At 43.9% G+C, this 12,935-nt stretch overlaps 1 protein-coding gene across 5 annotated transcripts in view; it reads left to right on the plus strand.

Annotated features, from left to right (window-relative positions):
- LOC135505290 (AT-rich interactive domain-containing protein 4B-like) overlaps positions 1 to 12,935 on the plus strand; it is a 157,122-nt gene that overhangs the window by 67,178 nt on the left and 77,009 nt on the right. The gene's annotated exons all lie outside the window — the stretch shown is intronic.

The raw sequence follows: 12,935 nt of genomic DNA on the forward strand, positions 1-12,935 counted from the left end.
ATAGCAGACTACCACTGCCCAGTGACCATATGACATCATGTCCTCTATATGACATCATATCCCCTAGATATAGTAGACTACCACTGTCCAGTGACCATATGACATCATATCCCCTATATATAGCAGACTACCACTGTCCAGTGACCATATGACATCATATCCACTATATATAGCAGACTACCACTGTCCAGTGACCATATGACATCATATCCACTATATATAGCAGACTACCACTGTCCAGTGACCATATGACATCATATCCCCTATATATAGCAGACTACCACTGTCCAGTGACCATATGACATCATATCCACTATATATAGCAGACTACCACTGTCCAGTGACCATATGACATCATATCCACTATATATAGCAGACTACCACTGTCCAGTGACCATATGACATCATATCCACTATATATAGCAGACTACCACTGTCCAGTGACCATATGACATCATATCCACTATATATAGCAGACTACCACTGTCCAGTGACCATATGACATCATGTCCTCTATATGACATCATATCCACTAGATATAGTAGACTATCACTGTCCAGTGACCATATGACATCATATCCACTATATATAGTACACTACCACTGTCCAATGACCATATGACATCATATCCACTATATATGGTACACTACCACTGTCCAGTGACCATATGACATCATATCCACTAGATATAGTAGACTACCACTGTCCAGTGACCATATGACATCATATCCACTATATATAGCAGACTACCACTGTCCAGTGACCATATGACATCATATCCACTAGATATAGCAGACTACCACTGTCCAGTGACCATATGACATCATATCCCCTATATATAGCTGACTACCACTGTCCAGTGACCATATGACATCATGTCCTCTATATGACATCATATCCACTAGATATAGCAGACTACCACTGTCCAGTGACCATATGACATCATGTCCTCTATATGACATCATATCCACTAGATATAGCTGACTACCACTGTCCAGTGACCATATGACATCATGTCCTCTATATGACATCATATCCACTAGATATAGCAGACTACCACTGTCCAGTGACCATATGACATCATATCCACTAGATATAGTAGACTACCACTGTCCAGTGACCATATGACATCATATCCACTATATATAGCAGACTACCACTGTCCAGTGACCATATGACATCATGTCCTCTATATGACATCATATCCCCTAGATATAGTAGACTACCACTGTCCAGTGACCATATGACATCATGTCCTCTATATGACATCATATCCCCTAGATATAGTAGACTACCACTGTCCAGTGACCATATGACATCATATCCACTATATATAGCAGACTACCACTGTCCAGTGACCATATGACATCATATCCACTATATATAGGAGACTACCACTGTCCAGTGACCATATGACATCATATCCCCTATATATAGCAGACTACCACTGTCCAGTGACCATATGACATCATGTCCTCTATTTGACATCCTATCCCCTAGATATAGTAGACTATCACTGTCCAGTGACCATATGACATCATATCCACTATATATGGTACACTACCACTGTCCAGTGACCATATGACATCATATCCACTAGATATAGCAGACTACCACTGTCCAGTGACCATATGACATCATATCCACTATATATAGTACACTACCACTGTCCAGTGACCATATGACATCATATCCACTCTATATGGTACACTACCACTGTCCAGTGACCATATGACATCATATCCACTAGATATAGTAGACTACCACTGTCCAGTGACCATATGACATCATGTCCTCTATATGACATCATATCCACTAGATATAGCAGACTACCACTGTCCAGTGACCATATGACATCATATCCACTATATATAGTACACTACCACTGTCCAGTGACCATATGACATCATATCCACTATATATGGTACACTACCACTGTCCAGTGACCATATGACATCATATCCACTAGATATAGCAGACTACCACTGTCCAGTGACCATATGACATCATATCCACTATATATAGTACACTACCACTGTCCAGTGACCATATGACATCATGTCCTCTATATGACATCATATCCACTAGATATAGTAGACTACCAGTGACCATATGACATCATATCCCCTATATATAGCTGACTACCACTGCCAAGTGACCATATGACATCATGTCCTCTATATGACATCATATCCCCTATATATAGTACACTACCACTGTCCAGTGACCATATGACATCATATCCACTATATATAGCAGACTACCACTGTCCAGTGACCATATGACATCATATCCCCTATATATAGCTGACTACCACTGTCCAGTGACCATATGACATCATGTCCTCTATATGACATCATATCCACTAGATATAGTAGACTACCACTGTCCAGTGACCATATGACATCATATCCACTATATATAGCAGACTACCACTGTCCAGTGACCATATGACATCATATCCCCTATATATAGCTGACTACCACTGTCCAGTGACCATATGACATCATGTCCTCTATATGACATCATATCCACTAGATATAGTAGACTACCACTGTCCAGTGACCATATGACATCATATCCACAATATATAGTACACTACCACTGTCCAGTGACCATATGACATCATGTCCTCTATATGACATCATATCCACTAGATATAGTACACTACCACTGCAGTGACCATATGACATCATATCCTCTATACAGTTGAAGTCGGAAGTTTACATACACCTTAGCCAAATACATTTAAAGTCATTTTTTCACAATTCTTGACATTTAATCCTAGTAACAATTCCCTGTCTTAGGTCAGTTAAGATCACCACTTTGTTTTAAGAATGTGAAATGTCAGAATAATAGTAGAGAGAATGATTTATTTCAGCTTTTATTTCTTTCATCACATTCCCAGTGGGTAGGAAGTTTACATACACTCAATTAGTATTTGGAAGAAATTGCCTTTAAATTGTTTAACTTGGGTCGAAGATTTTGGGTAGCCTTCCACAAGCTTCCCACAATAAGTTGGGTGAATTTTGGCCCATTCCTCCTGACAGAGCTGGTGTAACTGAGTCAGGTTTGTAGCCATCCTTGCTCACACATGCTTTTTCAGATCTGTCCACACATTTTCTATAGGATTGAGGTGAGGGCTTTGTGATGGCCACTCCAATACCTTGATTTTGTTGTCCTTAAGCCATTTTGCCACAACTTTGGAAGAATGCTTGGGGTCATTGTCCATTTGGAAGACCCATTTACAACCAAGCTTTAACTTCCTGACTGATGTCTTGAGATGTTGCTTCGAAATATCTACCTTCATAAGGTAGGAAATAATTTTCCTACCTTATGAAGCCATATATTTTGTGAAGTGCACCAGTCCCTCCTGCAGCAAAGCACCCCCACAACATGATGCTGCCACCCCCGTGCTTCACGGTTGGGATGGTGTTCTTTGGCTTGCAAGCCTCCCCCCTTTTCCTCCAAACATAACGATGGTCATTATGGCCAAACAGTTCTATTTTTGTTTCATCAGACCAGAGGACATTTCTCCAAAAAGTATGATCTTTGTCCCCATGTGCAGTTGCAAACCGTAGTCTGGCTTTTTTATGGCAGTTTTGGAGCCGTGGCTTCTTCCTTGGTGAGCGGCCTTTCAGGTTATGTCCATATAGAACTCGTTTTACTGTGGATATAGATACTTGTCTACCTGTATCCTCCAGCATCTTCACAAGGTCCTTTGCTGTTGTTCTGGGATTGATTTGCACTTTTCGCACCAAAGTACGTTAATCTCTAGGAGACAGAACGCATCTCCTTCCTGAGCGGTATGATGGCTGTGTGTTCCCATGGTGTTTATACTTGCATACTGTTGTTTGTACAGATGAACGTGGTACCTTCAGGCATTTGGAAATTGCTCCCAAGGATGAACCAGACTTGTGGAGGTCTACAATTTTTTTTCTGAGGTTTTAGTTGATTTCTTTGGATTTTCCCATAATGTCAAGCAAAGAGGCACTGAGTTTGAAGGTCGGCTTTGAAATACATCCACAGGTACACCTCCAATTGCCTCAAATGATGTCAATTAGCCTATCAGAAGCTACAACATCATTATCTGGCATTTTCCAAGCTGTTTAAAGGCACAGTCAACTTACTCTGACCCACTGAAATTGTGATACAGTGAATTATAAGTGAAATAATCTGTAAACAATTGTTGGAAAAATGACTTGTGTCATGTATAAAGATGTCCTAACCGACTTGTTAACAAGAAATGTGTGGAGTTGTTGAAAAACGACTTTTAATGACTCCAACCTAAATGTATGTAAACTTCCTACTTCAACTGTATATAGTACCCCACTACTGTTCAGAGAGCATATAAGCAGGGGAGTGTAACAGACAGCATCTTGGTATGAAATTACACTACGCAGTCCCTGATCAACCGTAGTGCACTATATAGGGATTAGGGTGTCAAAGTAGTGCACTATATAGGGATTAGGGCACCATTTGGAACTCATATGCTGCACTACACTGGCATAGTGAAGGAACACAGCTACTAGCACTAGTGCACTATAACACTATTACACTACAACACTGCAACACTACAGCACTACAACACTACAACACTACTACACTACTACACTACTACACTACAACACTACTACACGACTACACTACTACACTACAACACTGCAACACTACTACACTACTACACTATAGCACTATAACACTATTACACTACAACACTGAAACACTGCTACACTACTACACTACAACACTACTACACTACAACACTGCAACACTACTACACTATAACACTATTACACTACTACACTACAACACTGCAACGCTACTACACTACTACACAATAACACTATTACACTACTACACTACAACATTGCAACACTACTACACTACTACACTATAACATTATTACACTACAACACTATAATAGACCTAAGAGACCTCCATCATCAGTAAAGTAGATTATTGTCGGTGTCGAGACCTCTCCATCATCAGTAAAGTAGATTATTGTCAGTGTCGAGACCTCTCCATCATCAGTAAAGTAGATTATTGTCAGTGTCTAGACCTCTATCGTCAGTAAAGTAGATTATTGTCAGTGTCGAGACCTCTATCATCAGTAAAGTAGATTATTGTCAGTGTCGAGACCTCTATCATCAGTAAAGTAGATTATTGTCAGTGTCTAGACCTCTATCGTCAGTAAAGTAGATTATTGTCAGTGTCGAGACCTCTATCATCAGTAAAGTAGATTATTGTCAGTGTCGAGACCTCTATCATCAGTAAAGTAGATTATTGTCGGTGTCGAGACCTCTCCATCATCAGTAAAGTAGATTATTGTCAGTGTCGAGACCTCTATCATCAGTAAAGTAGATTATTGTCAGTGTCTAGACCTCTCCATCATCATTAAAGTAGATTATTGTCAGTGTCGAGACCTCTATCATCATTAAAGTAGATTATTGTCAGTGTTGAGACCTCTATCATCATTAAAGTAGATTATTGTCAGTGTTGAGACCTCTATCATCAGTAAAGTAGATTATTGTCAGTGTCGAGACCTCTATCATCAGTAAAGTAGATTATTGTCAGTGTCGAGACCTCTATCATCATTAAAGTAGATTATTGTCAGTGTTGAGACCTCTCCATCATCAGTAAAGTAGATTATTGTCAGTGTCGAGACCTCTATCATCATTAAAGTAGATTATTGTCAGTGTTGAGACCTCTATCATCATTAAAGTAGATTATTGTCAGTGTCGAGACCTCTATCATCAGTAAAGTAGATTATTGTCAGTGTCGAGACCTCTATCATCATTAAAGTAGATTATTGTCAGTGTTGAGACCTCTCCATCATCAGTAAAGTAGATTATTGTCAGTGTCGAGACCTCTCCATCATCAGTAAAGTAGATTATTGTCAGTGTCGAGACCTCTATCATCATTAAAGTAGATTATTGTCAGTGTTGAGACCTCTCCATCATCAGTAAAGTAGATTATTGTCAGTGTTGAGACCTCTCTATCATCAGTAAAGTAGATTATTGTCAGTGTCGAGACCTCTATCATCAGTAAAGTAGATTATTGTCGGTGTCGAGACCTCTATCATCAGTAAAGTAGATTATTGTCAGTGTTGAGACCTCTCCATCATCAGTAAAGTAGATTATTGTCAGTGTCGAGACCTCTATCATCATTAAAGTAGATTATTGTCAGTGTCGAGACCTCTCTATCATCAGTAAAGTAGATTATTGTCAGTGTCGAGACCTCTATCGTCAGTAAAGTAGATTATTGTCAGTGTCGAGACCTCTATCATCAGTAAAGTGGATTATTGTCGTTGTCGAGACCTCTCCATCATCAGTAAAGTAGATTATTGTCAGTGTCGAGACCTCTATCATCAGTAAAGTGGATTATTGTCGTTGTCGAGACCTCTCTATCATCATTAAAGTAGATTATTGTCAGTGTCGAGACCTCTCCATCATCAGTAAAGTAGATTATTGTCAGTGTCGAGACCTCTCTATCATCAGTAAAGTAGATTATTGTCAGTGTCGAGACCTCTATCATCATTAAAGTAGATTATTGTCAGTGTCGAGACCTCTATCATCAGTAAAGTGGATTATTGTTGTTGTCGAGACCTCTCCATCATCAGTAAAGTAGATTATTGTCAGTGTCGAGACCTCTATCATCAGTAAAGTGGATTATTGTTGTTGTCGAGACCTCTCCATCATCAGTAAAGTAGATTATTGTCAGTGTTGAGACCTTTCCATCATCAGTAAAGTAGATTATTGTCAGTGTCGAGACCTCTATCATCAGTAAAGTAGATTATTGTCAGTGTCGAGACACTGGGAGGAGAGGAGGACGCTGTCCCTTTAATGATTCCTGGGAGGAGAGGAGGACGCTGTCCCTTTAATGATTCCTGGGAGGAGAGGAGGACGCTGTCCCTTTAATGATTCCTGGGAGGAGAGGAGGATGCTGTCCCTTTAATGATTCCTGGGAGGAGAGGAGGACGCTGTCCCTTTAATGATTCCTGTGAAGTCCGCAGGTCCCCCCCGGGCCTGCATCCCAAATGACACCCTATTCCCTATATTGTGCACTACTTTACAACAGTGCCCTATTCTTTATATAGTGCACTACTTTAGACCAGAGCCCTATTCCCTATTTAGTGCACTACTTTACACCAGTGCCCTATTCTTTATATAGTGCACTACTTTAGACCAGAGCCCTATTCCCTATATAGTGCACTACTTTACACCAGTGCCCTATTCTTTATATAGTGCACTACTTTAGACCAGAGCCCTATTCCCTATATAGTGCACTACTTTACACCAGTGCCCTATTCTTTATATAGTGCACTACTTTAGACCAGAGCCCTATTCCCTATATAGTGCACTACTTTAGACGAGAGCCCTATTCCCTATATATTGCACTACTTTAAACCAGAGCCCAATTCCCTATATAGTGCACTACTTTTGACTTGAGTGCAGGCCAATGGCAACCTATTCCCTATATAGTGCACTACTTTTGACTTGAGTGCAGGCCAATGGCAACCTATTCCCTATATAGTGCACTACTTTTGACTTGAGTGCAGGCCAATGACAACCTATTCCCTATATAGTGCACTACTTTTGACTTGAGTGCAGGCCAATGACAACCTATTCCCTATATAGTGCTATAGTACTTCTGTTCCAACCAGATTCTCATGGGCCCTGGTTGAAACTAGTTCACTACGTAGGGAATAAAGTGCATTTGTGATTCTGCCCTGTGTTTGTTGTTGTTGGCAGCTGCAGTGTGTTGACTTGCCAGCTCCTTACCACGTCCTACTGGCCATGTTGGGAACTACAGCTACAGGGCTGCCTCGTAGTACAACACTACAGCTACAGGGCTGCCTCGTAGTACAACACTACAGCTACAGGGCTGCCTTGTAGTATAATACTACAGCTACAGGGCTGCCTCGTAGTACAATACTACAGCTACAGGGCTGCCTCGTAGTACAACACTACAGCTACAGGGCTGCCTTGTAGTACAACACTACAGCTACAGGGCTGCCTCATAGTACAATACTACAGCTACATGGCTGCCTCGTAGTACAATACTACAGCTTCAGGGCTGCCTCGTAGTATAATACTACAGCTATAGGGCTGCCTCATAGTACAATACTACAGCTACATGGCTGCCTCGTAGTACAATACTACAGCTACATGGCTGCCTCGTAGTACAATACTACAGCTTCAGGGCTGCCTCGTAGTACAACACTACAGCTACAGGGCTGCCTCGTAGTACAACACTACAGCTACAGGGCTGCCTCGTAGTACAACACTACAGCTACAGGGCTGCCTCGTAGTATAATATTACAGCTATAGGGTTGCCTCATAGTACAATACTACAGCTACATGGCTGCCTTGTAGTACAATACTACAGCTACAGGGCTGCCTCATAGTACAATACTACAGCTACATGGCTGCCTCGTAGTATGATACTACAGCTACATGGCTGCCTCATAGTATAATACTACAGCTACAGGGCTGCCTCATAGTATAATACTACAGCCACAGGGCTGCCTCGTAGCACAATACTACAGCTACAGGGCTGCCTCGTAGTGTAATACTACAGCTACAGGGCTGCCTCGTAGTATAGTACTACAGGGCGGCCTCGTAGTACAATGCTACAACTTCAGGGCTGCCTCGTAGCACAATACTACAGCTACAGGGCTGCCTCGTAGTACAATACTACAGCTACAGGGCTGCCTCGTTGTACAATACTACAGCTACTGGGCTGCCTCGTAGTACAATACTACAGGGCTGCCTTGTAGTACAATACTACAGCTACAGGGCTGCCTCATAGTGCAATACTACAGCTACAGGGCTGCCTCATAGTACAATACTACAGAGATGCATCGTAGTACAATACTACAGCTACAGGGCTGCCTCATAGTACAATTCTACAGCTACAGGGCTGCCTCGTAGTACAATACAACAGCTACAGGGCTGCCTCATAGTACAATACTACAGCTACTGGGCTGCCTCATAGTACAATACAACAGCTACAGGGCTGCCTAATAGTACAATACTACAGCTACAGGGCTGCCTCGTAGTACAATTCAACAGCTACAGGGCTGCCTCATAGTACAATACTACAGCTACTGGGCTGCCTCGTAGTACAATACTACAGGGCTGCCTTGTAGTACAATACTACAGCGACTGGGCTGCCTCATAGTACAATACTGAGATGGATGGAGGAAGAGAGGTGGAGGAAGAGAGGTGGATGGAGGAAGAGAGGTGAAGAGAGAGAGACGGATGGAGGAAGAGAGGTGAAGGGAGAGAGATGGAGGGAGGAAGAGAGGTGAAGAGAGAGAGATGGATGGAGGGAGGAAGAGAGGTGGATGGAGAAAGAGAGGTGAAGAGAGAGAGATGGATGGAGGAAAAGAGTTGAAGAGAAGAGAGATGGATGGAGGAAGAGAGGTGGATGGAGGAGGAGAGGTAGAGTACGAGCGGTGGTTAGAGGAAGAGAGGTGGATGGAGGAAAATAGTTGAAGAGAAGAGAGATGGATGGAGGAAGAGAGGTGAAGAGAAGAGAGATGGATGGAGGAAGAGAGGTGAAGAGATAGAGATGGATGGAGGAAGAGAGGTGAAGGGAGAGAGATGGAGGGAGGAAGAGAGGTGAAGAGAGAGAGATGGATGGAGGGAGGAAGAGAGGTGGATGGAGAAAGAGAGGTGAAGAGATAGAAATGGATGGAGGAAGAGAGGTGAAGAGAGAGAGATGGATGGAGGGAGGAAGAGAGGTGAAGAGACAGAGATGGATGGAGGAAGAGATAGAGATGGATGGAGGAAGAGAGGTGAAGAGAGAGAGATGGATGGAGGAAGAGAGGTGAAGAGAGAGAGATGGATGGAGGAAGAGAGGTGAAGAGAGAGAGATGGATGGAGGGAGGAAGAGAGGTGAAGAGAGAGAGATGGATGGAGGAAGAGATGTGAAGAGATAGAGATGGATGGAGGAAGGAGAGGTGAAGAGATAGAGATGGATAGAGGAAGAGATAGAGATGGATGGAGGAAGAGATAGAGATGGATGGAGGAAGAGAGGTGAAGAGATAGAGATGGATGGAGGAAGAGAGGTGAAGAGATAGAGATGGATGGAGGGAGGGGGGTGAAGAGAGAGAGATGGATGGAGAAAGAGAGGTGAAGAGAGAGAGATGGATGGAGGAAGAGATAGAGATGGATGGAGGAAGAGAGGTGAAGAGATAGAGATGGATGGAGGAAGAGAGGTGAAGAGAGAGAGATGGATGGAGGAAGAGAGGTGAAGAGATAGAGATGGATGGAGGAAGAGATAGAGATGGATGGAGGAAGAGATAGAGATGGATGGAGGAAGAGATAGAGATGGATGGAGGAAGAGAGGTGAAGAGAGAGAGATGGATGGAGGAAGAGAGGTGAAGAGAGAGAGATGGATGGAGGGAGGAAGAGAGGTGAAGAGATAGAGATGGATGGAGGGAGGGGGGTGAAGAGATAGAGATGGATGGAGAAAGAGAGGTGAAGAGAGAGAGATGGATGGAGGAAGAGATAGAGATGGATGGAGGAAGAGAGGTGAAGAGATAGAGATGGATGGAGGAAGAGATAGAGATGGATGGAGGAAGAGATAGAGATGGATGGAGGAAGAGAGGTGAAGAGAGAGAGATGGATGGAGGAAGAGAGGTGAAGAGAGAGATGGATGGAGGAGGAAGAGAGGTGAAGAGATAGAGATGGATGGAGGGAGGGAGGTGAAGAGATAGAGATGGATAGAGGAAGAGAGGTGAAGAGAGAGAGATGGATGGAGGAAGAGAGGTGAAGAGATAGAGATGGATGGAGGGAGGGAGGTGAAGAGATAGAGATGGATAGAGGAAGAGAGGTGAAGAGAGAGAGATGGATGGAGGAAGAGAGGTGAAGAGATAGAGATGGATGGAGGGAGGGGGGTGAAGAGATAGAGATGGATGGAGAAAGAGAGGTGAAGAGATAGAGATGGATGGAGGAAGAGAGGTGAAGAGAGAGAGATGGATGGAGGAAGAGAGGTGAAGAGATGGATGGAGGGAGGAAGAGAGGTGAAGAGATAGAGATGGATGGAGGGAGGGAGGTGAAGAGATAGAGATGGATGGAGGAAGAGAGGTGAAGAGATGGATGGAGGGAGGAAGAGAGGTGAAGAGATAGAGATGGATGGAGGGAGGGGGGTGAAGAGATAGAGATGGATGGAGGAAGAGAGTTGAAGAGAGAGATGGATGGAGCGAGGAATAGAGGTGAAGAGATAGAGATGGATGGAGGGAGGGAGGTGAAGAGATAGAGATGGATGGAGGAAGAGAGGTGAAGAGAGAGATGGATGGAGGGAGGAAGAGAGGTGAAGAGATAGAGATGGATGGAGGGAGGGAGGTGAAGAGATAGAGATGGATGGAGGAAGAGAGGTGAAGAGAGAGAGATGGATGGAGGAAGAGAGGTGAAGAGATAGAGATGGATGGAGGGAGGGGGTGAAGAGATAGAGATGGATGGAGAAAGAGAGGTGAAGAGAGAGAGATGGATGGAGGAAGAGAGGTGAAGAGAGAGAGATGGATGGAGGGAGGAAGAGAGGTGAAGAGATAGAGATGGATGGAGGGAGGGAGGTGAAGAGATAGAGATGGATGGAGGAAGAGAGGTGAAGAGAGAGATGGATGGAGGGAGGAAGAGAGGTGAAGAGAGAGAGATGGATGGAGGAAGAGATAGAGATGGATGGAGGGAGGGAGGTGAAGAGACAGAGACAGAGATGGATGGAGGAAGAGAGGTGAAGAGACAGACAGAGATGGATGGAGGAAGAGAGGTGAAGAGATAGAGATGGATGGAGGGAGGGAGGTGAAGAGATAGAGATGGATGGAGGAAGAGAGGTGAAGAGATAGAGGTGAAGAGAGATGGATGGAGGAAGAGAGGTGAAGAGAGAGAGATGGATGGAGGAAGAGAGGTGAAGAGAGAGATGGATAGAGGAAGAGAGGTGAAGTGAGAGAGATGGATGGAGGGAGGAAGAGAGGTGAAGAGAGAGACGGATGGAGGAAGAGAGGTGAAGAGAGAGAGATGGATGGAGGAAGAGAGGTGAAGAGAGAGATGGATAGAGGAAGAGAGGTGAAGTGAGAGAGATGGATGGAGGGAGGAAGAGAGGTGAAGAGAGAGACGGATGGAGGAAGAGAGGTGAAGAGAGAGAGATGGATGGAGGAAGAGAGGTGAAGAGAGAGAGATGGATGGAGGAAGAGATAGAGATGGATGGAGGGAGGGAGGTGAAGAGAGAGAGATGGATGGAGGGAGATGCAGATCAACAGAGATGGATGGAGGAAGAGAGGTGAAGAGAGAGAGATGGATGGAGGGAGGAAGAGAGGTGAATAGAGAGAGATGGATGGAGTGAGGGGGGTGAAGAGATAGAGATGGATGGAGAAAGAGAGGTGAAGAGAGAGAGATGGATGGAGGAAGAGAGGTGAAGAGAGAGAGAGATGGATGGAGGAAGAGAGGTGAAGAGATAGAGATGGGTGGAGGAAGAGAGGTGAAGAGAGAGAGATGGATAGAGGAAGAGAGGTGAAGAGATAGAGATGGATGGAGGGAGGGGGTGAAGAGAGAGAGATGGATGGAGGAAGAGAGGTGAAGAGAGAGAGATGGATGGAGGAAGAGAGGTGAAGAGAGAGAGATGGATGGAGGAAGAGAGGTGAAGAGAGAGAGATGGATGGAGGAAGAGAGGTGAAGAGAGAGAGATGGATGGAGGAAGAGAGGTGAAGAGAGAGAGATGGATGGAGGGAGGAAGAGAGGTGAAGAGATAGAGATGGATGGAGGGAGGGAGGTGAAGAGAGAGAGATGGAGGGAGGAAGAGTAGTGAAGAGAGAGAGATGGATGGAGGAAGAGAGGTGAAGAGAGAGAGATGGATGGAGGAAGAGAGGTGAAGAGAGAGAGATGGATGTAGGGAGGGAGGGAGATGCAGATCAACAGAGATGGGCAGTG

Source organism: Oncorhynchus masou, chromosome 18 (genome assembly GCF_036934945.1).
Source record: "Oncorhynchus masou masou isolate Uvic2021 chromosome 18, UVic_Omas_1.1, whole genome shotgun sequence".
In the NCBI taxonomy this organism is placed as follows: Eukaryota; Metazoa; Chordata; class Actinopteri; order Salmoniformes; family Salmonidae; genus Oncorhynchus; species Oncorhynchus masou.